The 25,951-nt window shown below is 43.7% G+C and overlaps 1 protein-coding gene and 1 pseudogene across 11 annotated transcripts in view; both read right to left on the bottom strand.

Annotated features, from left to right (window-relative positions):
• The window catches only part of FGGY (FGGY carbohydrate kinase domain containing), a 433,138-nt gene that overhangs the window by 321,229 nt on the left and 85,958 nt on the right, over positions 1–25,951 (bottom strand). The window lies entirely within an intron of this gene.
• LOC128574609 (protein MIX23-like) lies at positions 11,483–11,916 on the bottom strand (annotated as a pseudogene).

The raw sequence follows: 25,951 nt of genomic DNA, 5'->3' as shown, positions 1-25,951 counted from the left end.
CAACCCTGTCTCTGCTGACAGCAGGGGCGAGATAATTCTTGGTTTTCGGGGGGATGTCCTGTACACTGCAGCTTCCCCAGCTTCTACCCACGAGACGCCAAGAGCCCTCCCCCACACACCCAAGAACGTCTCTGGACTTCGTCTAGTGTCCCTGAGAAGTGAAACTCAAGCGACCGCCTCCTGCTGAGTGTCCTTGTACCCACTGCTGTCCCTTGTGGATTTCACCCATCTCATCAAAGACAGAGTGACCTTCCAAATCAAGTCGGACCATGTCACTCCTCGCCTTAAAATCCCACTGATTCTCCATTTACTCTGGTTTGACATCAAACTCCTTAGCAATAAATGTAGAAAGACCCCCACGATTGGGCCCCTGAAGACCTCTCTGGCCTGAGCCAGTTCCATTAGTCCCCTACAAGCTCCAAGTGCTCCAGGTGGGTACAAATTATTGATGGTTCTCTGAGGTCCGATGTGGTTTTTATATCTACTAGGCCTTTTCACTCACTGTGACTCCCTTGTTCCTTCTGTCTACACTTAAATGTCCTTTCTCTTACCTCCCCCACTTAGCAACATTCTAAAGAACCCTTTACCGCAGGGGTTGCAAACCCATGTATAAATCTGAGAGTCAGGATGGCCATATAAATGAGGGGGGCAGGACGGAGGACCCCATAGCACATGCTCACATGACAGCCCGCCTGTCTGTCACATCCAGCACCCAGTTCCGGGCTGGAGATGAGTCCAGTGTTGCCAAAAACCTGCATGGCTGGGTTTTTGTGTTCAGCACCCGAATGAATCTTTTAAAGACTAAATACCTAGACAGGAAGCAGCTGAAATGACACGTATGTACGTACAGAAGCCACTGGCTATTATCTGCGATGTGCACTCCGGGATCTCTCAGCATTTGTCCAATGCCCTGGGAATGTTTATATTCCTGTCTCGCCCACAAGTGGGACAACATCTCAAGGTCTTAAGGTTAGGTCACTGTGTCACTTATTCACAGGTTCTTTCATGTATTTATTTTAATTCAAGGATCACTTTTTACTCATCCATTCCTCCATTCCACTCACCATAAATAGATTTAAGTCCCTATAAGCATTTTGTTAAGAATACGAAGTAAACAAACATAGTCCCTGCCCTCAAAGTGCTCCCAGTCCAGGGAGGACAGGCACGGGGAAACAATAATAAGGTCCATACTCAACAAGAGCATTATAAATGGCCCCGGTACTCAAACACAGCACATGGATAACAGAAAAAGCACTTAAACCTCCCTGGGGGAGCAGAGCTGGCTTCAGATGAGATTTCAGCTAAGGATAAGAACTCTGCCAGCTTGATAAGTGAAAGAGGGTGTTCCAGGGCATATGAACAATCTGTGCAAAAAGCCTGGAGGTCAGCAGAAAGATGGCGCATTTGAGGAATCACACTAATGCAATTTTAGTTTGAAACAGAAAATGGAAAGGGACGAAACATTGCAAGGTACCAGTCTTCAACACGCCGTGGTTGGCACAGTAAACTGGCACACAGAGAATACTCGGGAAGGGTTTCCTAAAATGAGTCATTAGAAATTGGGCAGGAAGGAATGTTAACTAAGCACAGCTTGACAGTAGTTGGAACAGAGATTAAAATTCCTTGAATTTGAGAGCTGTGTGGGGAGAATATCTGACGGGCTGGGTGAAACTACTATGACAATAAGGTAATGATTAAAATGATAGCAACAACTAAGGCTCATTAAGTGCCTATTGTGTAACAAATACTTGACTAAGGATTTCACAGGCATTATTTAATTTAATCTACATAATGATCTTGTGAGGTATGTATTATTATTCCCATTTTACAGATTAAAAATAGTCTCGGGGAAATGAGATGGGGCTCAAACCTAAGAATGTCTACGTCCAAAGTCCAAGCTCTTAACCATCATAATTCCTTTTGTTGTTGTTGTTGTTGGAGAAAATCTTAACAGCTTCTTGCAGAGACTTTGGTTGTGTTTGTACCCAGACTAACAGTGTACCAAGGGATAAGCCTGCTCTCGATAGAATGAAATTTGTCTCCCTAAAGTAAAAGCTATCTTACGAAGTAAGCAGGAAACGAGGCTGCCAAGTGAGAATTGCCGCACTGTCACAAAACAGTTGCTAGTGGCTTTCCATAATTAGAAAAAAGAAAAAAAAAAACACCAACTCTGTCAACTCTTCTGAGGAAGGCAGGCAGGATCTCCTTCATGGAGCCAGCTCAGGCTGGGCCAGTCTGCTGGGGACAGCTGAGCAGTGACTGCCAGAAGCAGCAGGTGACCCCAGGATATTCATCCAAAATTGGGACTCAGCAGGCCAGAGGCTCCCCGTCAGAGTGGTCAGTTGTATTTACTTTCAGAGACATGGATTCCCTTTTATGACCCTATTTGCAAATGGTTCTAGAATGCCCTCTGTATGAATACTGAACATTAACAGTTTGTACTAAGCTTCTCCGTGGTTTCACTGACTTCATGGATGAAGAGCTAAAAATCTGTAGGGGAAAGGCGTGTTTTCAAATACCCTCTGAGTACTTCACAAGCACTGTTTTATTTCTAGATGATATTGAAACTGAAAATAGACTTTTTAAAATCAGCTCACTAGAAGGGGTCTGGGATAAGCAATTTTAGGTAATTCCGGTTGATTACTTCCACCTCTCCTTATATACTCATCATTGAAATCTTCTATGATACAGATGAGCTGTTTATTATTTTGTACTGATAAAGAATACAGGCTCTGCAGTAATGTGGCCTGGTTTCAAATTGACACTCTGCCACTTGCTGCTGCATGATTTGACAAATTATGGGTTTTTTTTTTCCAAGTCTCAGTTTGATCACTTACAAAATAGGTATAATGATGAGCACTTAGCTATATTCTTTCCAAAGCAGATGAATGGCAAATTAAGGCTGCCGTAGAAAAAGAGAGAAGGAGAAACACTTGAGAAATACTTAGAAAGTAGCACAAACAAGATGTAGAGATGGACTTCTGAATACGTGTCTGTCAGCAAAACAGGCGCCAAGGTGAAGGAAGGTTCCAGCCCAGCCCCCCGTGAGGAGAAGGTGAATAGCGATGATGGACAGAGAGGACAGACACAGCTCAGTGGGGACTGTGAACTTGACATGTTGATAAGAGATGAGTGGAAAATTCAGGCAGCAGAGTCCAGTGCCCAGATAGCTTTTAAAAACCAGGGCTGGAGATTCAGATTTAGAAGTGACCAGTCCATAAAGTAAATAATTAAAACTAAGCCGTGTATACTGAATTATCCCAGAAAGAGTATTTCGGCAGAAGTTGTAAACCAGTGGTCCAAGGAGCACATCTGGAATCTGGAATACAGACTTTTCTTTTTTTTCCAGCCTTCGTGGACTTCCAAAAAAAAAAGTCTGAGTCAATATATAAACATCTTGAGATAGTGAATTTACAAAAAAAACGAACTAGATCTCTAGCTTATCTTGAAAAATCAAGAGACCGTGCGATACGGGGCCAGAATTCCCTCTTTGGAGAACACACTCAGCCAGAGGTGATCCCAGGAAGCCCCTCTGGGCACGCGCTATGTGGTTCCCTGGGCTGCCACCCCTTTCACAGCCCCGATCTTGGCTGGTGCTTCCCATGTGCCATCTTCTAGGATCCCACAGCAATGTAAGTTTGTGACTTCTGTTGTACAAGCCTTGGAAAAATGAGATGAGCAGAGAGCCGAGGTCAGAAGTCAGCAAAAACTAACACATAAAAGGTCTCCAGGAGATTAATCTATGAAAGAGGCCCAGGAAGTGTCCGAAAGGTCATGAACATCAAGGGAACTGAGGAATCCTGATCACTCTTTGACTGATGCCTCCTCTGCCCCACGTTCAGTCTTTTCAGCATCAAAATCAAAACATACCCAAATCTATCCACATCCCCACATCTTTACCACCAGTGTCACTTATCACCTGGCTTACGACAATTGGCTATTACCTGTTTCCACTGTTATCTCCCAACAATCCATTTTCTACCTGGCAGCAAGGAATGGTTGATTAAAATGTAAATCATATAAAAAAATGTAAATTATATCACGTCCCTCTGTTGCCAGAATTATCCAGTGGCCTCCAATTACATTTAGAAAAAAACACAGTTTAAAACTCTCCACCAGATCTGCCTAGGAGTGCCCTTGGTGGCTTCTGTTGGCTGCAGCACCTGCAACTAGCTGCTTGTTCACTGCGCTTAGCCGCACAGGCTTCCCTGCCGCTCTCCAACCAGGCCAGGCATGCCTGCCTGCTCGATGCTCCAGCACGGCCTCCTCCCCGGACTGTACGGGTCTGCCTTTAGCTAATTTCTTCCCTCTGACCCCTTGTCAGTTCACAGGCCACCTCTTCAGGGTGTGCTCAGTAACCTCCTGCAGTGGGATCTGACCCACTGTCGGCCTTCTCCCTGAGGCATCATCAGAGCATTTATCATTCAGCTGAATTATTTTTATTTGGGTATTTCTGTCTCCCACAATGATCTTAATAAAGAGATCACGGTTTTGTTCCACCTGTCTACAATGCCTCACACAGACAAAGTCTCAGTAGGTAAGTTTTGAATGAATGAGGGATGAGCATGTGACACTGAAAGTTAAGGCAGTGTAGAGACAGGCTTTAAACACACACGACCCTCCCAGCCACCCCTGAGCAAGAGGTTTACATAGCAGCGTCACACTAGGTGCTGTCTTAGGGGACAGCGGGAAGTGCTGGACACAGAGGGGGAGGACAATGAACCTGCACTATCAAGCTAGTCCCACCAAGAGTGACTGGTTCTCCCTCCCATAAGACCATCCACAACCTCCTCCCTGCCCCAACCTGAGCCACACGAACTGTGTCTCAGAACAGCCATGATGGAGAGAGAGTGTTACTTCTCCTGCTGGCTGTACATTGTGGGGCACAGGGTGAGATCAAACACAGTGCCACCAGATGAACAGCAAGCAGCACCAGGGGCCTGCACTGCCGGGCGTCCTTTGGAGCTCAGGCAAACCTGGTGGCTACAGGGCAGCTGGAGCAAGAGATGGCGTAACTTCCCTTTACCATCTTCCTAAGGAGACCTGGTAGGGGACACGAGGTATCCAACACACAGCAATGTAAGGACTAAGAACACCCACTGCTTTAGCAATGCAGGAAGGTCAGCAGAGCCAGGGCAATGGGGGGGAAATCGCATTACGGTGGATGGAGTGACTAGGAGAAAGGACGCACAACAGCAAGCGTAGGCTGTTCTCGGGGCTGGAGCAAGGAGAGTACCAGAAAGCAAAGATGTGCTCAAAAAAAAGAAAAAGTGGGGACGTGTTAAAAGAACCCAAAAACCAACTTGAAAGGGTTCCCAAGGGTCAAATCTGGGACTATGTACAAAACAAAATAATGACAGTAATAGATAATAATCTATAGGGTAAAATAAAAAATCCTAAGTTCATGCTGATCCTAATGAATAAAGAAATGGGAGGCAAGAGAAAAGCAACTTACAGTAAAGAGTCAGTTAATAAATATAAGAATTACAATCACAGAAAAACACCATCTGCCAAGACCGCGGGGATAATTGTTTCAGGCAAGAATTAATAATAAATGTTGAAGTCAATGGGCGAAGGTAAGATAAGAAGCATGATATTTACACAGTCTCAGAGTATCTTCCCACAAGTAATTATTCATTATAAAGAGAAAAACAGTAACTTCACAGTGCAGAAGCTGAAAGACACAAGCTCCACCAAGGGCCAAGATCCACAGCACCTGTGCTGCCACATGCCAGCATCACGTGCCTTCACAGAACTTGAGTTTAATTCTAAGGAAACATCAGACAGCGCCAGACGGAGGGACACTCTACACTGGCCAAACTCACAAAAGACAAGTGAAGACTCAGGAATGACTCCAGATTCAAGGGGACAAAGAAGATACGGCAGCTAGATGCATCGTGTGGTCCCAGATTCAAGTCCAGAAAATGAGACATGAATAGGACAGCTGACAAAACCACAACAAGGACTGTAGATCGGGTAACAGTATGAATGCTAATCAATACTAATTACCTGAACTAGACAAGGATACAATCACTATTTCAGATGTTGACAGGAGGAAAAGAAAAAAGCTATTCCGACAGAACCTAAAATCAGTTAGGTCGTAGGTACCTGGATGTCCATTAAATTGTTCTTTATACCTTACGCATTATTTTGTATCTATGAACATATATTTTCAATAAGAGACAATTTTAAAATATAATGAAAACACAAAACATCATCATGCCCTAGCTTCTATTACCTGCCTAACCCTCAGAGCCCAGGCCCTCTTCTCTCTTAAAAGTTTTAAAAGAGATTCTGGCACTAATTAAAACTTCTTCCTTGATATAATCAGATGGTTTGTAAGACAACTGAAAAGGGAGTCCCTTCCTCACCGTGGGAATCCATGTTAACACTGTGTCCCTGTATTACTATAAATCAGCCTATGTCCCACATACTGTCCCCACATGTTCTCCCAGGGAGACACGTTCCCTGGGCTGCATGGAGGAGGACACAGTTGGTGTACAAAGTCTTAGGTTCAAATCCCCACCGCTCCCCTCACTAGTAGTGGTGTGACAGGGAGTCAACCTCCCAGAGTGCTCCCACAGATGCAAATTTGAGAAAATGTAACAGAGCGATCATAAGGTTGACTCGGAAGAACGTGTGTGTAGAGACCAAGCATTGTGCCTGGTATGGACAGATATTCCACACAGTACCAAGATCCATCATCTTTGTTCTTACTATCTTTGTTTCTGAGCAAAATGGAACTAAGAAAACAAGCCTACATCTATTTGAAATCTCTGTCATGCTAGAAATGAAACGACATAGCAACAGAGCGTGGAGCACACGTGCACACTGATTGCCCCCCACTCCTATCAACCAGGCGTACGCCAAGGACCTCCTCCTCCTGTGAATGGCTGGTGTAGTGGGCCTGGCAAAAGGGCTGCAGTCAGACCCGGGGACAAATCCTGGTGTCACTTTCTATGTCCTGTGTGATCTTGGGTGAATTACCTAACTCTGTACATCTCAGAATATCCTCTCTAAAATGACAATATTCTTGAGAGTGTCCCACATAGATGACGACTGTATAACGCCTAACACACGATAGATACTCCATAAATCTTAGTTATTTCATTTGACTCAGATATTACAGAAGAAAATTACCAAGGAAGGGCCACACAAACCACAGACAGAAGAGGAGGACAGCCTGCCAGCTGACTAACCCACAGCCAGCATGATCTTGGTCAGACCTTCCCAGGGCGTCAGTTGCCTCATCTGTAAAAATGAAATACTACTGTCTCCTTCACAGGCTCGCTCGAGGGTTAGCGGAGGCACGAGAGAACGTCCACAGTGCTGGGGACACAGGTGCAGGAAAGCCCACAAACCGGGGCCGGGGGGTTGCAGAGACAGCCCGAGTGAACTCAGGCCTCTTGCTCCCTTTCTCCAGAGCTTGAGTGATGGCTGAGTAGTGAAGGCTGAGGTCTGGAAGCAGTTATCCCTTCAGGCTCTTCCTGTCTAAACCATCCACAGCCTGGGCTCCTGGGCCTCTCACAGAGGGAACAAAAATCCACACGAAGGGCAAGGGAAAGGATCCATTTGCTTTCTGAAATCCACACTCCCTCCCAAGCTGCCCCACAATTTCCGTCAATGTTTTCTGAATTCTGCATTCTAAAAACCTTTGTTTAATCTTCCTAAGAAATCCAGAAAAAAAAAAAAAAATTCTATGTCTGTGTTAGCTTTCAGACACTTCCTCCTGAAGGATGGATTTAAATGCCACATCTCTGACTCTGGAATAAAATCAGAGGACAAAACGAGGCTTAGACATTGGGGGTAGGGGAGGGACAGAGATTTGAAAAAGAAATTACAAGGATAAAAGTAAAATAAAAAAAACAAAATCCCAATTAAGGCTGCTGTGGTGAAACTTACAAATAAAACCAAACTCTTCCTGGATTTCTAGTTTGCAAACCTAAGAAAGCTCTGTGGCGGCTCTGCTGAGCTCGAACAACAGGCTAATTTTCAAGCACGAATCAAAGCGGTTGGGCCCCTGGACAAATAGCTTGAAAGCCCAAGCATAAGCCTGTTCTCAGAGAGTTAAAAGGAATGCAGACTGCCCCCAAACACACCAGCCAGTTTGTTTTTTCTGCCACCTTTCCAAGGGTCATGTCTGGAGTGAGGATAAACAGTTCTGGAGGAAAAAAAAAAAGAATTATGTGAAGTACAGACTTTAAGAAAATAAAACATTAGAAAGATATTTCTTAAAGAGTTATATGTGTGCCTGCATATACATATTTTACAGAGATTATGCTGTATTTATTATACAGTATTTATTATTTATACAAATACATGCACTCACACATATGTGTGCTTGTCAAAACTTGGGATGTCTTCAGGTATGAGTAACAAAGAGCTAGAACACGTCTTTGAAAGGCTGTTGAGTTTTTTAAGCAAGATCAAATTGTTTACAAAGGAATTCCAAAAAGGTGTCTGAGCAACATTTCAGTTTTATTTAATAAGTAAACATTAAGCTGAGTGCTTTGGGTTACTAATAGCATATTAATAGCACATTTTATTCTAGGTTTCTTAAAAATGTATTTGGAAAGTCCCAAATAGAAAACTTAAAAGAAGAGAATTTGCTACGTGCCAGGAACCATGCCATGTGCTGTTATGTGGGGTCCGGTTTTCCCTGCACAGGAGGCCTGAGTGGTTAAGTATCAGATTCTCAGGCCCACACAGCTCATAAGTGGCAGAGTCCATCGTGATGACCTGAAGTTTTCTCCACCATCACACCACTCTGATGAAATGCTCAGAGTCTAGGGCAATCTTTCCTAGTAGTGCTGTGACAACAAAGAAATGTCCCATATTCCTGGGACAGGAAGATAGCACAGCGAGGTAAAAGGAGTTTTTCCTCCAATCTCCACTCCAGCAGGAAACAGACATGATGCCTTTTGGTCTAAGAGTTAAAGCAGGGAGAAGACGAACGATTTACATGTACCGGGTGATAAATATTTAATGTCACTTGGTACAGCGGTTCTTCAAAAATGTCTTTTAGCTCTGAAGGCCTTTCTGTTAATCCACACTTCAGGGGGTACAGCCGGGGCTCGGAGAAAATACATTTTTAATAAGGACTCAGGCAGCACAGGGGGCTCAGTGTGGTATAAAGCATTTCAGTTTTTAGAGCTCACAGAGGATCTCAGGCTTGGGGGAAAATGGATCCTAATGTGAAGAAGAGAATGAAAAGAGGCCAAAAAAATTATATCCTGGGGAAGGAGGCCTGGGCAGAGCCATGTCAGAATCATCATCATAATGGATTTTTTTTCCTCCCTCCGTGAAGAGTGAGGCAGGTTCAGGGGAAGCATATTCCAGAAAAGCAACTTAAGAGGAGAGTTGCCGGCTGTGTTCCAGGTGGCCACAGCCTGTCAGCCGCTTTCCCTGCCCCTGAGGAGCTGAGGCATCCCCCCTGAGGCCCAGTGTCCATCCAATCCCGACCCCTTCCTGTCTGTCTCTGGAACTGCTGGACCCTGGTACTGTTCCCTCATTCTTGGTCTCGCCTGGGCTTTTGACAGTGATACTATCCTCAGGGGACAAAAGAGAAATTCAGAGATGAGCAGTGGCAGGAAGCTCCCTCTGCCCATTGGCTGAAAGGACAGACAAGGCTTAGGGTTAAAGATGAGACCCAAGGCCAACCAGCAGGAGCTGGGGCCAAGGATGCAAGAGCTGCAGTGGGGCTGAGGGCAGGCACGGCAAAGACCCTGGCTTCTCTCTTCCCCCACCCTGCCATCTCCCGCTGATGTCACACTGAAGGAGGGTAGGGGTCAACTCCTCCCACACACACAACATAGCACACAGCAGGGCAAGGGAGACAAGTGAATCTCAGTGAAGAAAGGCCAAAGGCTAACAGCACCGGTGAAAAGTCCATAGAACAGTGTGCTGTGTGACATCATGATTGCTAAATACATGCACATGTAATTAAACAAATACGTGCATATTATACACATAGACTGAGGAATCAAGAGACAGAAAGATCAAGCGAGAGAGCAAGATGAACAACAGAAAGATACACAGTCAATTCTCATTACTTGTTTCCATGGAGTCTCCGGCGTAGTGAATCAGAGAATAGTGAACCCTAGCTTCTAAGGGAAATACTGGGTTAGGTTCCTCCAAGCTCCAGTTACGGTTTTGTGAACCAATCAATACACACAAGGTTGTGTACGTAAACAAGGTTGTACGTGGATTCCCATTTAAAAACACCTGATCTAACATATATGGCTGATCCGTTGACTCATAGCCAACAACACTTAACTCGTGCCTGAACGGGGCTCCCCTGACATTTTCTCTGGAACACACATCCCAGCTCTCCTGTGCTGAGGGACACTGTCCAGCACTTCGGTTCTTTGCTTGGGGCCCATTTTAACTGGAGAAATAACCAATAAAAAGCACAAAAATTGAGAAAAGCATGGCACCCACAGGCCTTGAAAGGAGTAATCGTAATAAGAGAGCTGAAACAAGAAGGCAGGTGTTGTCTTATTTGATCTCAGCTGGGCACACGGGCATTGGAAACTTTTCACTTCTCTCTGCATGTCTGCGAATGACCACAAAAGCACCACAAGTATTGATTTTCTTTTCTTCTTTTTGAGACAAAGTCTCAAGCTGTCGCCCTGGTTTGAGTGCCTTGGTATCATAGCTCACAGCAACCTCCAACTCTTGGGCTCAAGCAATCTTACCTCATTTTTTCTGTTTTTTAGTAGAGACAGGTCTCGCTTTTTGCTCAGGCTAGTCTCACCCCCAAGCTCAAGCTGTCCACCCGCCTCAGCCTCCAGAGTGCTAGGATTCCAGGCGTGAGCCACCGCCCCTGGCCCACAGTACTGATTTTGAAATTTACAAATAAATTTTAGTGAGTAGGTGAACTGGCAAATACAGAATCTGCAAATAAGGAAAATCAACCATCCCCATGTTAATTTTCCTTTTAATTTGTTCCTTGATGGTAGGAAATGAAAGGCTTTTTGTTTCTTCCTCTTTATTTTCAACTGTTGTCTACTTTTTCTACAAAAACTTATAATGAGGGAAGAGAGAAGATTGTACATATAAGATTAAAAACAAACATAAAAGAAACTAGGGGCAAAAGCATTAAGTAAAATCACTTAGCAGGAGACCATCCTACAGCACCAGGGAGCACAGTTGGTCATTTTCACCAAGCGACATAAGGGACAATGTCAAAGTGCTCCTCACACCTAACACCTCTTTTATTTATTTATTTTCAGAAAATTATTTTAATAGTTACAAAACTTTTTTTTTTTTTTACAGAATCAGTATAAAATAGCAGTTGATTTCTCCATAATTATCAGAATTATTTATATTTGAGGTCTTGGCTAAGTGAGGCTGAAATCAACAAAAGGTCTTGGACTGTTGCCTCAGAAATCATCCTAGGAAGCCTGCCCTGTTGATATCTGTCATGCTTAGCTCTTATGAGATGACCCGGTCCTTTAAATAAAAAGTATCTTTCTTTTTTTTATTCATTCTTTGGAGGCTTGGAGTGAATTCGGCAGCGTTCATTAAACACCTTCCAGCTCCTGTCACTTACAACTTCTTCAACATTCAATTCTGACCACATCCATTTCAACTTGGTCTGCTCTTTTCTAAGTTGCTTTAATAACGTTAAATCGTCCAAATTCTTTTCTCTCTCTTCTCGGAGGGTTTTTACTATTGCTGAGGTCTGGGCTATATAATTTTTTATGACTCTGTCTCTACTGGCATGACCGGCCATCAAAGACTCATAAAGTTGTTTACAGGTTTGACTGGCATCAATTTTCCCTGCAAAGGAAGCTGTTGGAACCATAGTCTTTAATTCATGTACTAGTCTGTCATCAACTGTCCTCATCACGTTGAGTAATTCGGAAACTCGATGAACTCCTTGCAGTTCACACCGCCACTGGGTGCCGCCATATTGGACCCTCACACCTAATTTCTACTCCTTCCCCGAACAGCTGTGGGGTAGGCTAAAGATGCGAGGGGTGTGGGAGAGAGCTAAGTCCCTGCGTGGATATCTAACACCCCGATGGGACAGGTAAGCACAAGGCACAGATGCACACCTTCCCTATCCATAGCTAAAAAAATCTTCTTTTATGCTCACTCGATGTTTACCAAGGAGAAGACATCAGCTTCTTTCAATTCAAACAGTAAATGGGCTCTACGTACCTACCATATGCAAACTATTGCACAAGGAGCTTTGCTAGAAAGAATAACACACCTTTTCATCACGTTTAACCTGTTTGCTATGTACAAATCCACTCTAGTAACTCAAAAATTAAGAAAGAAAAAGAATGTATGAAATTCTTCAGCTCCTAACCAGAAAGAAAACTAAGTTAGAGAACTGAAAAAGCACCCAGATTGCACAAAGACATGGTAAATTAGCTCTCCGTTCCTGCCTTACACATCAGCAAGCAACTTTTAATCTTTAATCCTCCTTCACTAAGCTGCTCTTACTATCCCATCTGCTTCTCTTGCTCATGCCTCCAGGATCTTATAATTAAATTCTAATTAAAGTTTAGGGCATGTAATAAAGAAAATACTTGTGGAATGTCTTTGATTCGAGAGGCCAAAATAACATTTCGGCAGTTTAAAAAATGAATTATATCCTTCTGCTTAACATGCATCTTCAAAATGGAATTAAAATGGGAAAGAAATTCCAATCTTATGTGATTTCACCAGCCACACATTATGTAAATATGTTCATTATCACGTGTTGCATTTAAGTCAGCTGGAAACAGCACGGAGAAAACTCTGTCCAGCACGCACGGTTGCGGTCCGTGTTTATGCCCGGTGGCAGTGGCGCCAGACACCACCGAGGCCCCCTCGTACGAGGACACTGGTGCCAGGCATTGCTTCTACCTAGCACAACACCTGGATGCTCAAAGAACAGAGTTCTCACCCTCCCCCTCTAATTTCTCACCAGTCAAGCCTCCCTCTTCTGCATCTTCCAAATCTGTCTCTTCTGCTCTGTTAGTTCAGCTTCCCAACATCCCTGGGAACATTTACAATACTTCCCCATCTCCAGCTTCAGCCCCGATCGCAGCCTACGCGCGACTCCACCTGGCTGATAGCCACCTTCAAGAAGCATCATTCTGCTCAGGCTGTTCTACTCGCACCTGTCTGTGCTAATAACTTGTGTCCTCCAGTAACTGACAAACACCTCTACTATAGCATCAGACATAATTTTGATTTATTTACTGGTCTACCCTTAGACTCTGAGCTAGCTTGTTGGGAACAGGCACGGTCCTGTGAAGAAAAAAAAGTGGCTTTGTTTGTTTTTAATCTAGAAAGAAAAGGGTCCTTTTTTTTTTTTTGACCTGGAAAGAGAAAGTAATTTATAAATTCCCAAAACACTTATCAAACTCTTCCAGAAGCATCTGATCCACTGGTAACTTATACCCAGTTTTACTTTTGATATAGGTTACACTTTAATCTTCATCATCAATAATAACTCACTATATAATTATATATATATATATTTCATAATTCTTTTTTTTTTTTTTTTTTTGCAGTTTTTGGCCGGGGCCAGGTTTGAACCTACCACCTGTGGCATATGGGACCCAGCGCCCTACTCCCTTGAGCCACAGGCGCCACCCCGCCCTGTAATTCTTAATAACTAATGTGCCAGACACTGTTCGAAGTACTTTATGTTATTATTTAAATTCTCAAAACCACATTATCTGAGACAAGGAAACTGAAGGACAAAGTTGAGGTGACTTGTCCAAGATCATGATGGAATTAGGGGAAGGGGCCACCCAGGCTGGCACCAGAGCCCATGCCAGCAGCACTCAAGCCCAAAGCCTAAGGTAAGCATGGAAGACCCTTATCCACCCCTTAGCTAGAGCACCAAAGTCTTTCATGCCCACACCCTCCCATAGGCTGTGTTTTCACCAGGGAGCCCCTAACCCACATGGGAGTGGGTTAGGGGCTGTACCCTTTAAGGCCCAGTTTGGTCATTTCCTGTCTTGGGAGGTCTTTCCTGATCCCCTGCACAGACCTATCGCTCCCTGTCTGAAACTATCAGACTTCCGTTATGGTGCTAATTACAGTGCACTGTGATCATCAGGGCAGCCTTGCTGTCCTCTCCGCATCCTCTGAAGGTGAGGTGCACACCAGGACCTTTATAACCGTGGGAGGAGAGAAGAAACAGACAGAGCATGGTCCACAGTACTCACTGTCAAAATCAGTATAGAGAAAAGTATTATCTTTAAGAAGATAATACTTTTTAAATCAAAAGAACACTTATCAAACTCTTCCAGAACAACCAGAGCACTGTAACTCACCCGGTGTCGTACTTTTTTGACTATCAAAATACCTTAGTTCCTTTCTTCCATGACTCACAACCTTTAAGAGAACCCATCCAGACCATGGCAAGGAGTAAAACAGTAGACTTAGTCACATGTGGCAGCCTTGACTTGCTGTGGCTTGTAATCTATCACGGAATCTAAGACCTCAGGAGCCCAGGGGCCCCACACCCAGGCTTCCCTGATGCCTGCCCTCTTTTCCAGGTGAGCATCTCCTAGACTTGAGCTCTTGAGACTGAAGCCTTCTCCTTGACCCTGAGGCACTATGAACCTTGCTCCCTTTTGGCCCCAACCCCCACCACTACTAGCTTGGTTCTGTTCCAGGTAGTCCACGGCTGCTACCTTGTTCTAAGGGCTCAGTATCCCTCATGCCCGGAAGCCCCGAAGCCTTGTCTCCCACTCACTGACTAAGCACAAACTTATTCGGAGCACTAAGTAATAAGCACCAATAAACACTAGGCCTTTCCCATAGCTCAATCTCAAATTCCTCAAAACCTGCAAAAACACAATTATGTTAATTAATCCATTCAACCCATCTTTACCAAATGCCTACTGTGTGACCAGCCAGACCACGAAGCCAGGCGATGCGCCTATTGTCGCATAGCTGATGAGAAGCAGGGGTGGGACATGACCAGGCCCCTCACAAGACTCTAGGCCACATGCTCCGTCCACTCCACACAACTGACCACTTCCTGAACAGGCAATGAATCTTCACATCTCCAGCCACGTTCACACCTTCATCCATCCGTCCTGTCTTCACCTATCCACAGTACTCACCCTGCAGATCCTGCGCACTCACTCATCATTTGTATTTCCTAAAGCTCCGGAAGCCCACCATCTCCTGCGCTCAGAGGTAAAGATACAAGATTTAGCTCCTGCCTTTCAAAAGCTTACAGTCTAGCAGGAGGTAAAGACAAGTAAATAAACCCAAACACTGGCAAGTGTCCCCCACAATGAGGAAAGGCCTGGCACCCTCCCCTTGGAGCTCCCCCTGTTCCTGCTCCTTCCCTCCTTCCCTCCCTATCCCATGTGTCTGTACTGTTCCTTCTGCAGACACAACATTTTTCACATTGAATCATGATTTACGACTTAGTCACATCACTACAATCAACTCCTTGAGAGAATTGATTAGTTTAGCACTGAGTGGCTTGCAAGACTGCAGTGGTTAAAAGCATGAGCCTTATCACTTAGATCCTGGCGAGTACTTACTAACCACCAGACACAGGCAGGTTACTTAACAACTTTGCCTCTCAATGTTTTCCACATCTCTAAAATGGGATTCAATTAGAAATACAGTGAAGTTTAACATGGCAATTGTATTCACCCTAAGCCACTCTCAGTTCTGGCCTCAGTCTTTGGTATTGCCTCTTTCAATATCAATTCTGACATTACTCAACCTGTGTGTGATCAATGACAATGTGACAGGGAGGGTGTCCATCATATCTAGACATTATATATCTAGACGATGTCAGCAATACAAAGCGCTTTGGGATTTATTATTAATATCATAATGTCCACTGCCAAAATATAGGGAAGTGATTTACGTCTAACTTGGGATGAAACATCGCTTTATGAGCTTTATGTTAACATGTCAAAGACGTATCAGTTGGTTGAAATATAAATGTACATGATTATTATGAAAATAAAATGCTACAGATTATTTTAAATGCTGTTAATATTAGGTGCCTATTATTAAGAATGTAAAATATGTTAATAGAATAACAGATTGATGGTTAAACCAGTACCAAGAAAGAGAAGATAAGCTCATTAAGAAAGAACATCGTATATCTTTTAAGACCACCAGTCCTTATAAAAAGTTAAATATAAAGCAAAGCACTAATAAAAATGAGATATTGTAATTCTAATATTTGTAACACTATTTAAAATCAGAACATAAATATTAATTAAGAATTATATGTAATGTTTTGGTTATTTAATTCTACTTATACCAAGAGTCTTTCAAGAAAATATTCTATGTGGGAATTCCTCCTAATTTATAAAGAAGAATTAAGAGCAGAATGTCAACTTTACTATTTCCACATTTCACAAGGTAGAAACACTCTAAATAGTGTGCATGAACACTGATGATAAATCATCTCTGATATGAACACAATAAAATATATAGAGTACAAAAAAAAAAGAACCGAAAAATGAAGTTTGCCAAAACATACTTTATTTCTGCTAATCTTTAAAATCATAGATGTTACAGAATGCCATAAAAGACAATTCCTTTTTTTTTTTTTTTTTGTAGAGACAGAGTCTCACTTTATGGCCCTCGGTAGAGTGCCGTGGCGTCACACAGCTCACAACAACCTCCAACTCCTGGGCTTAAGCGATTCTCTTGCCTCAGCCTCCCGAGTAGCCGAGTAGCTGGGACTACAGGCGCCTGCCACAACGCCCGGCTATTTTTTGGTTGCGGTTTGGCCGGGGCTGGGTTTGAACCCGCCACCCTCAGTATACGGGGCCGCTGCCTTACCGACTGAGCCACAGGCGCCGCCCAAAAGACAATTCCTTTAAATGTGGAGCCTTGGAAGGATGTGCAAGTGACATCCACATGAGAAGACGTGTCTAGGATACAAATGTGTGACACAAGCCACCGTAAGAAATTATTGGTGTTCTTCAAGGTAGGTGAAAGCATGAAGCTCACGTCACAAGAGGGTAGAGAGTAAACGAGTAATTAAACAAATGAAGGCGTGGGTGCTGATGGTTCTTATGGAAGATTTGACTACAGAAGGAGAAATATAGGGCAGAGGCCTACAGCCCAAATTTGTAAAGAGCTCTCACTTACTAAGGCAAGAAATGAAGGCCGAAAAATCATGGAAGACTATATTATATCCATACATAGTAGTCTAAAGGACTGAGCATCAAAAATGTATGCAGAATACTAACTCTGACCCACACCAGCCAATATATTTGATTCCTAAATGCTTAGCTTCAGCTGAGCCAATGTCCTCAATAACTTTCAGAACAAATGGAAAAGCAAAACTTTGAAGCCAAGACATTTTCATGGTCTAGTACATCCGTGATTTTCCTTACAAAGACCTCAGACTGAGTATCCATATGTTTCTAGACTGAGTGGAAGGTACACACGTACATCTGGATACCCAGGTGTACGCTGCACCTGACCCTATGTGTAACTCTGAAGTTCTCAGAAATACAAGAATCCACTCTAAGAACTTTATTCCCATCTCTGAAGATACATGCATGACATAAGGAACATGAAAAGGAAAACTCCATTGCATAGAAACATCTGGTTGGGGAGGATAATAATTATCACAGTATATAATGTCAAAAACACTCAATTAAATACCAGGTACTTTAACACCGTATCTACTCTTTACAACAATCTATTGTTCGACCTACTACAACTAATAAAACTGTGGCTTGGAGGAGCCTACGCAGGCAACAAAGAGCAAGAACTTCACAGAGTTAGCTTGCCATTAATTGAGCTCTGTTACTGCAAATTTCATAACTTCTTGAAACTTTTCTTTAATCATTTGTAAAACGGGTATAAGGAGTGAGGAATAATGCATATAAAATGTCTAATAGAATGCCTAGCATATAAGTTAATATTCAGTAATGGGCAACTGTGTTCATTGGTATTGTCATTGCCCAAGACCACAAAACTAACAAGTGACAGAAGGGGGACTTTAACTCGTGTTACTTGACTGATTCCAAAGCCAATGCAAACACTGGCATTGTTTGCATGAGAAATTACCAGGTGCCAGCATTACCATATGGGTGTATTAACACAATCAATCATCAAAATAACCCTATGGAACAGGATCGATAAGCCCCAGTCTTAATCATAAAGAAGCTCAGAGATGAAGCAGACCCATCGTTAATAGCTACTGAAAGCTTAACCGGTGTCCTCTACAGCCAATGTTTGGTACTTCCAATAACGGGTTCTCATCCTATCACCACGTTAATTTACCCTTCATGACAACACATCTGCATGTTGAAACCACATACTTCTTAGATGTATGTGTACAGAGACCCTCCATAGTTGACCACCTCCCTACACTGACCACCTCCTTACGGTGACCTAATTTCCATAGATCGGACACACCCCACATACAGGGACGAGCACAGTAGGCCTAGTTCCTGATGTTGGCCACTTTTGTACGTTGACCAGTTTATTACAGTCCCTTGTGTGGTCAACTTACAGAAGTTCTCCTGTATTTTGGGAACAGAAAAGTCCTTCCTTGACTTATGTGAGAAGATGGAGACCATATAACTAGAAGGTAATATTATTATATTTTGCAAAGATATGAACATGTTATATTAGGAATTTTACAAATATAAGTAGCCAATAGGTTCTGGTGGAATCAAATTAAACTTCTCTCCAGATTTTCTTTCTATAAAGTTTCAAGATATCTCAACTATTTGAAACATACCAAAGAGTAGTCCCAGAAACTACATATGAGCTGATTCTCACAGCCAAAAGCTCTAAAATGGATATAAAAGTCAACATACCCTATTTTCCCATGGCAAAGAACCTCTAGAAACATGTTTTTTAATATTAAAAAAGTACTTTTACAGTCAAATGATCATAATCAAAATTAAGTCAAATTGCAGTTGGAGAAAAAAGCAGCCACGAGTGGGTAAAAACATCATAGCAAAAGGGTTCAGGATCCAAAGTCAGTCAAGGCCCCACTGAATCAATCCACCTCAGTCTCATCTCCTTTAGACAACAGGCAGCAGCTGGCTTCTCCCAGAACAAGTCTTGAAGGAACAAAATTAGAAGGGCCCCATCCTTTAGATGTGCTCTTGAAAACATCGAGTCCTTGATCTGGATAGATTTTTAGAGACAGTTGACAAGTCAGACCGGAGCACATGTTATTCCAAAGGTCAAAGAGTTGGCAACGTGGGCATGGTTGCTGTCAAACAAGAATGAGCTCCCTTTGAAGTCTGAGGCTTAGATGAGCTGATTCCAAAGCACTCTCTGTAAATGAGCAAAGGCCAGGGGGAAAAATTAAAAGGCTGCCTTGTGTAAGCTGAGACTTCTTAAGTAATGCAGGGTACACTACCCTGCCCTTCTATGGGGGTGCAACCCACCTTCAAAGTCTGGATAAGGAGGCACCAACTCATGAGGTGAGATGGTCCTAGCAAAGAGCCAGGATGAACACTTTACTACATCCTGCAGAAGTCCCCAGAAAAGCCTCCCTCCACGTCCTCCTGCCTCCGGGGTGCTCTGCATGGTACCTGCCTGCTCTCCGTTCATCTGTGCATAATTACCCACCTACTTTCCCCCGTGGTTTGTATTCTAGTCCATGGATAGCATCTGCCCAAATTTGCTGCAATACCACCAACTACCCGAGCTGTTTCTGTGGCCATTAAGCTTCAGGAAGTTTCTCTCTGTTGTTATCTAAACCTGGTTTGACTTTCACTTTAGCAAACTGGACTAATATTCCACCTCGTAAATCAGAAACGCAGCCGTGTCCCTCATCCCAGCAGCCCTGGTAGCTGTGGAATGGAATGCCAGTGGAATTAAGGGAAGTTCTTGCAGACTCAAATGTCACAGAAGTGCAATAATTTGTCTTTAGTAATAGAAGGTCAAATACCATGTACCTCTGACAGTTGCATCAATATGTTTACAATCCTTAGGTCTTAACTTTCAGCAATGGCCTCTTTAATCCCCAAAATCTTTAAGTCTAAATCCCGGCATTGTTAAATGGCTTTTAGATACCTTTTGAACACAAGCAGATTTAAGACATGATGCATTTAAACTGGTGCCCAGTTAGTTTTCTCTGCAATGGGAACTCCCAGAATTATGTTTCTTGGAATATCAGCCATTTTGCAGTACTTTGGATTCCTTATTGCTCTGCAAAATCTGTAATTCTTTTCCTAGAACATTCCCCGGTAAAGATGCTAGTGACTGGCTCTAATTCTCATCATTTCCCCTGAACACTGATACAACTAGCCCGACTAGAACGTTCATAGCGCATCTCAATAAATCCTCACGACAGCACTAAGAACTAGGTAATATCCCCATTTTACAGACGATGAAACTGCTGCTCAGCAAAGTTACTCTTCTAAAATCACAAATGAAAAGAACATGAACCAGGATTCTAAGTCCAATTCGAAGTCCAGTGTTCTTTTTTTCTACCATGTGTAAACCAAGAGTCCGCTAGGGCTGAGGCTATTTCTGGGAAGCATGATGGCTTGTGCGAGTGAGATTCTGGTGGTCCCACGCACTGGCTCTGCTTACCTGCCTCCCCATTCCTGGTCCTTCCTGCATGCCCGGGCTTCCTCTTCATCCACCAGTAAAAAGAACTTGAGAGAACAGGGCAGAATGGAAGAGGTAATATATTTTTAAAGTTTCCTCATCCTGAAAGCCATCAGAACATGAGGGAAAAAACAAAAATGAAAAAACAGAAAATCACCCTCAAACTACAGACATGCCCAAAACTTTTTTTCTTTTTTTTTTTTTTTTGAGACAGAGTCTCACTTTGATACCCTCAGTAGAGTGCATGGTGTCACAGCTCATAGCAACCTCAAACTCTTGGGCTTAAGCAATTCTAAGCCGCAGCCTCCCAGGTAGCTGGGACTGTAGGTGCCTGCCACAATGCCTGGCTACATTTAGAGATGAGGTCTCACTCTGGCTCAGGCTTGTCTCAAACTCATAAGCTCAGGCAATCCACCTGCCTGGGTCTCCCAGAGTGCTAGGAATACAGGTGTGAGCCACTGAGCCTGGCCATGGCACTCTACCAAGGGTGATATAGTGAGACTTTGTCTCAAAAAAAAAAAAAAAAAACTTTTTTTTCTCAGAAACCTTAGCAAAAATAGTTACTAAGGCTAGCACTTGGTCCCCACATAAATGTCACAAAAATATGGGGTATACAAAGGTAAGATAAAAAAGCATGACTCTTTTTAATAAAAGCCAAAAGGAAAGGGTAAAATTCCAGAGCAAACAAGTGAGTCTCAGGCAGTGGGTCTCAAACTTTAACATCCGCCAGATTCTCCTAGAGGATCTGTTAAAACACAGATTATTTTGTCGCACTCCCGAGTTTCTAGTTAATCAGGGCATGAGTGAGGTCACAGGATTCCCTTTTCTCATGTATTGCCCAATGACACTCATGATGCTGGTCTGAAGACCACCCTCAGAGAACAACTGGTTCAGGGGTGACCATTTATCTAACAAGTGAACATTTTATGTTAGAAAAACAGATCACTTTTAGATTCCTTTAATAATAAGTTAACAAATGAGTACTAAGCTAATCAGAACTAAATATAGCTTTGTGGAAAGCAGTTTGGACTCCGGGGTAAGACTGCTCAGGTTAAAATCCCAACTCTGGGCTCGGCGCCCATAGCTCAGTGGTTAGGGCACCAGCCACATACACAGGGGCTGGTGGGTTCAAACCCGGCCCACATCAGCTAAACAACAATGACAACTGCAACAAAAAATAGCCAGGAGTTGTGGCAGGCACCTATAGTCCCAGCTACTTGGGAGGCTGAGGCAAGAGAATCACTTAAGCCCAGGAGTTTGAGGCTCCTGTGAGCTGTGACGCCACAGCACTCCACTGAGGTGACATAGTAAGACTCTGTCTCAAAAAAAAATCCCAACTCTGCCAGTCACTAATTGCCTGACCATGGGCAAGTTCGTTGGCCTTTATGAGCCTCAGCTTCCTTATCTACAGAAAACAAATAACGATTACAGTACATATAAGGATAGTGGGAAGACAGAAGGGGTGAACATACCTAATATTCTGGAAAAAGTACCCAGCTCATGTGAAGTCCTATTAAGTATAAATTACTAATACTTCCATTACTGTAATTTCTTCTGCCTCTAGAACTGTTCCCCTAAGCCAATCTCTGTATTAGGACGTGAGGACAGAGAAGTGGACCAAACGCGTACGGTCCTGCACTCATGAAAATACAACTAGCAAGGAAGACACAACTTAAATAATTGTTTACAGGTCTCAGCGCTTACATCAGAGGGCTGAATGCAGGAAAGAGAAAATGCTACAAAATCATGTCAAATTGGAGATCAATCAGGCATTAAAAACATTTCTTTAATTAGAAATATAAGCCAATAGAAAAATATGATTCTGGGTGATTATACCATATAGCTTTTCTTGAACAAACTATTAGAGTTTTTTAAATATAAGAGTATGAAAAGAATAACTCCTTCCAATTAATCCCCCCAAATTTCTCAACAAGCCCCCCACATTTCTCTAATAGGTGCCAGGCCCGCTGCAGCAGGTGGATAAACTGTAGTTTCTTACCCAAAAAGATCCTAGGTTATTAGAAGAAAGACAGAAAGACGTGTATCAAGAAATAATCACAGTACAATGGGAGAAGTGCTAGAAGAACCACAGGAACGATGAAGCGGGGGTGTCTGACTCGCCCGGGGCAGTCTGCAGAGTCTCACAAATAGTATGACATGTAAGCTCGGTCTCAAAGGATAAGCAGCAGTTGACCCAGCAGAAAAGAGCGTGGCTGATCCTGCCAGGGAAGGAACAGTATAGGGAAAGGCAAACAGACCAGAAAAGGCCCGGCTTGCCCAGGGATTGACGTGGTATCAGTGAGTGGCAAGGGGCTCCAGGAGATGAGACGGCTTAATCTCAGTGCGGCGAAAAATCTCCAGTTTTCTGAATAATAAAATGTATCTGAAGCCGTGTGGATGGAAGTCGGAGCTGGTAAGGAAACAAATACATAAAATGATACTCTGCAAGTTTTTCAATGTACATATAAGGTGGGTCTTTGCATTACACTCTCCAGAAGGTCAATGTCGTAATGGCAGACCCTGCTATCACGCTCCATCTACCTGACTCTTAAATTCCAGTAACGAATACTAATAAGGGCAGCAGGAGCAGCTAACACTACGGAGTCCTTAGCATGCTGTGTAGTATGACGAGCTTCATGCACATGAACTCTTCACTCCACATACAAAGCCCAGAAAGTACGAATAAGAAAACGAAGTACAGAAAGGGTAAGTAACTTGCTCAAAACCGCACACTAAGTCCCAGGGCTGGTGTTTTATCCCAGAGCCCAAACTCAGCTGCTCTCCCTTGAGTCCACTTCACGTCCTCTGTGAAGGAAACTCTCACACCACTTTCCAGGGCAAATCTAGGTTTTATAGGGCCTGAAGCTTCTATGTGAGGGCTCCTGAAGAAAAGGAATACAAAACAGGTATAACAGCAAATATTTATTTACAATAATAAAAAAAAATAAACACCTTGAGCTTGAGGATGTAGGTCCCCTTTGTCTGAGTTAGAAATGCTTACCCAGAATGCTTTCTGATTGCAAACCCTCATGGAAGCCTCTATGACTCCTAAGAGCTCCTGGCACTCACGAGGGCTGGAGCAACTGTGGGCCCTGAAGTTCAAGCTTTATTGCCTGCACTTCGTGGGACACCTACCTCCACCACTGCCTGGCAATCTCTCCAACTTTTCAAACCATTCTGACCAAGAGCAGATGTTAATGTCAGATGGAGATGGTCAGATGAAGGTAGTACTCTGTATGAGGGAAACAAGGGTTCCATCCCCTTGGAGCCATGCAAACTCTCTGCTCTTCAGCAGCTATGTGACCTGGATGGTGTTCCTTAACCTCATTGGGTCTTGGATTCCACCTCTGTAAAATGGGTACATTGTAAGGATCAAATAGGACAACACACAAAATGCCCAGGAACGCCAGCTCCCTTCTTCTGGATCCTCCCTTCCTGTGCCGTCCCCTCCTTCTTCCCCCTCACCCCACCCCAAGTCTGGGGATTAGGAGGTCCCTTCTAGAATATCCTGTGGAGACCTCCATCATAACATCATTTCCTCATTTTTTTTTTTTTTTTCAGAGAGAGTCTCACTCTTGTCACCCTCGGTAGAGTGCTGTGGCATCACAGCTCACAGCGACCTCCAACTCTTAGGCTTAAGCAATTCTCTTGCCTCAGCCTCCCAAGTAGCTGAGACTACAGGCACACACCACAACACTAAGCTATTTTTTGTTGCAGTCGCCACTGTTGTTTTAGTTGGCCGGGGGCAGGTTCAAACCTGCCACCCTTGGTATATGGGGCTGGTGCCCTACCCACTGAGCCACAGGTGCCGCCCCATCATTCCCTTCTTAATTCAGCAAGCATTCCCTTGATGCAAAGATTAAAGACCAGTGACTGCCTTCGAGATGCTCATGGCTAATGGATACCCAGAGCTCATGAATCCTTTTTCTATCATCAGCTGGGATGTCCCTTGAGGCGGACCCATGACTTATTGGATTGCAGGTCTTCAGAAGCAGTGGGCACACAGCTCAAATACCACACATCCACCTCCATCTCCCCAGCTCTCAGCTATTCCCTATGCCAGCCTCACATCAGCCCACCAGCCTGCCCCTCTCAGCCTCTCTCATGTAGGCCTGCAGCAGCACTGGTGAGAATATTCTCTGCCTGTCTGGATAATGAAGGTTGTTGACAGGCTCTAGGCCCGCTGTTGGCACCCACCTCTAGAACAAAGAACAATACTGGCCCTTCCAAGGCAAAACAAAGGCAGACTTTACCCCCAGTAGATCCCTTTCCTTTATGAGTAACAGTACGCAGACCCTCGGTCCTCCACCAAACTACACTAAAAATAGCCTTTGTGAGGGACACACACGGTGGCCATTTTTATGTGTGTGTGTGCAAGTGGCAAAAAAGTGATTGTAACAGGACAATGTACACTTCTTCCCACTTCTAACAGAACAGACAACACCGTGTCACGGGCCTGGGAGGCAGCGGGGGGCTCCCTGAAGTTTCATTACATGAAATTCTGATAAAAAGCACTTTGAAGCCTCTTTCCCATCATCAAAAAACCACACTGGGCAAGATCAGAGCTTAACAGCCAACAATAACAAAAAAAAAAAAAAAAACACATTCAATCCCTGAGCTCATTTTCCTGAAATAGAAAACTACATATGTTTCTCAAATTTCACATCGAGCCACTGCAGAGGCCAGACTGCAGAGCTGAATCGGCCAAAGTAAGTAAGAGGGAGAGAGGAGGGGCAGGGGTGAGGGAGGGAGGGAGCTGAAGAAAATGAGCCTGTCCCTCCACACCACAGTTCTCCGGCACAATCTAAACTCACAAACACTCCCACTTTCACAGAACTTGTACTGAGGGCTGCTTATCCGGCAGCCTTTACTTTGTCAAATCAAGATACATTGCCTTGGATTCACAAGACTCCCTAAATTCAAAATGACTTCATGGTTGGCTCAGAGCTCAGCGTCTCTAGGGCCAGGGGCCAGGAACACATCACTGCAGAGCACCCCTCCCCACCCCCACCGACCTACCTGACTTTTCCATGGAGACAGTAGAGCAAAACCCTGAGCAGACAGGCTGTCGATGTTAATTAAAAGCTCAAACACCTCTTGAGAAACTATCTCTAGCTCAACATTTATACAGAATATAAGACTCCTAACAGGCAGGGGTGGGGAGGGGAGGGGGAGGTAAAGGATGGAAATAGGTTGGAAGACCATTTGGAACCCATTAATTTTTAAAGGACAAGCTGCCACCCTACATAGACGCAGAGAAATTCAGAATGTAAAGAAACCAGGAAGATGAATGAGCTGAAGATTGTTTAGAAAGGCCATGGAGAGTGTTCGGCTTTTGAAAAGAATAATATCTGGGCAATAATGACAGCCAGCACTTTTTATTGGTGAATGTGGTTTTTGGCACATTTTAGCAATA

This window comes from Nycticebus coucang, chromosome 22 (assembly GCF_027406575.1).
Source record: "Nycticebus coucang isolate mNycCou1 chromosome 22, mNycCou1.pri, whole genome shotgun sequence".
Classification (NCBI taxonomy): Eukaryota; Metazoa; Chordata; class Mammalia; order Primates; family Lorisidae; genus Nycticebus; species Nycticebus coucang.
Note: the sequence above shows the minus strand (reverse complement) of the source record. Positions and strands in the feature narration are given on the sequence as shown.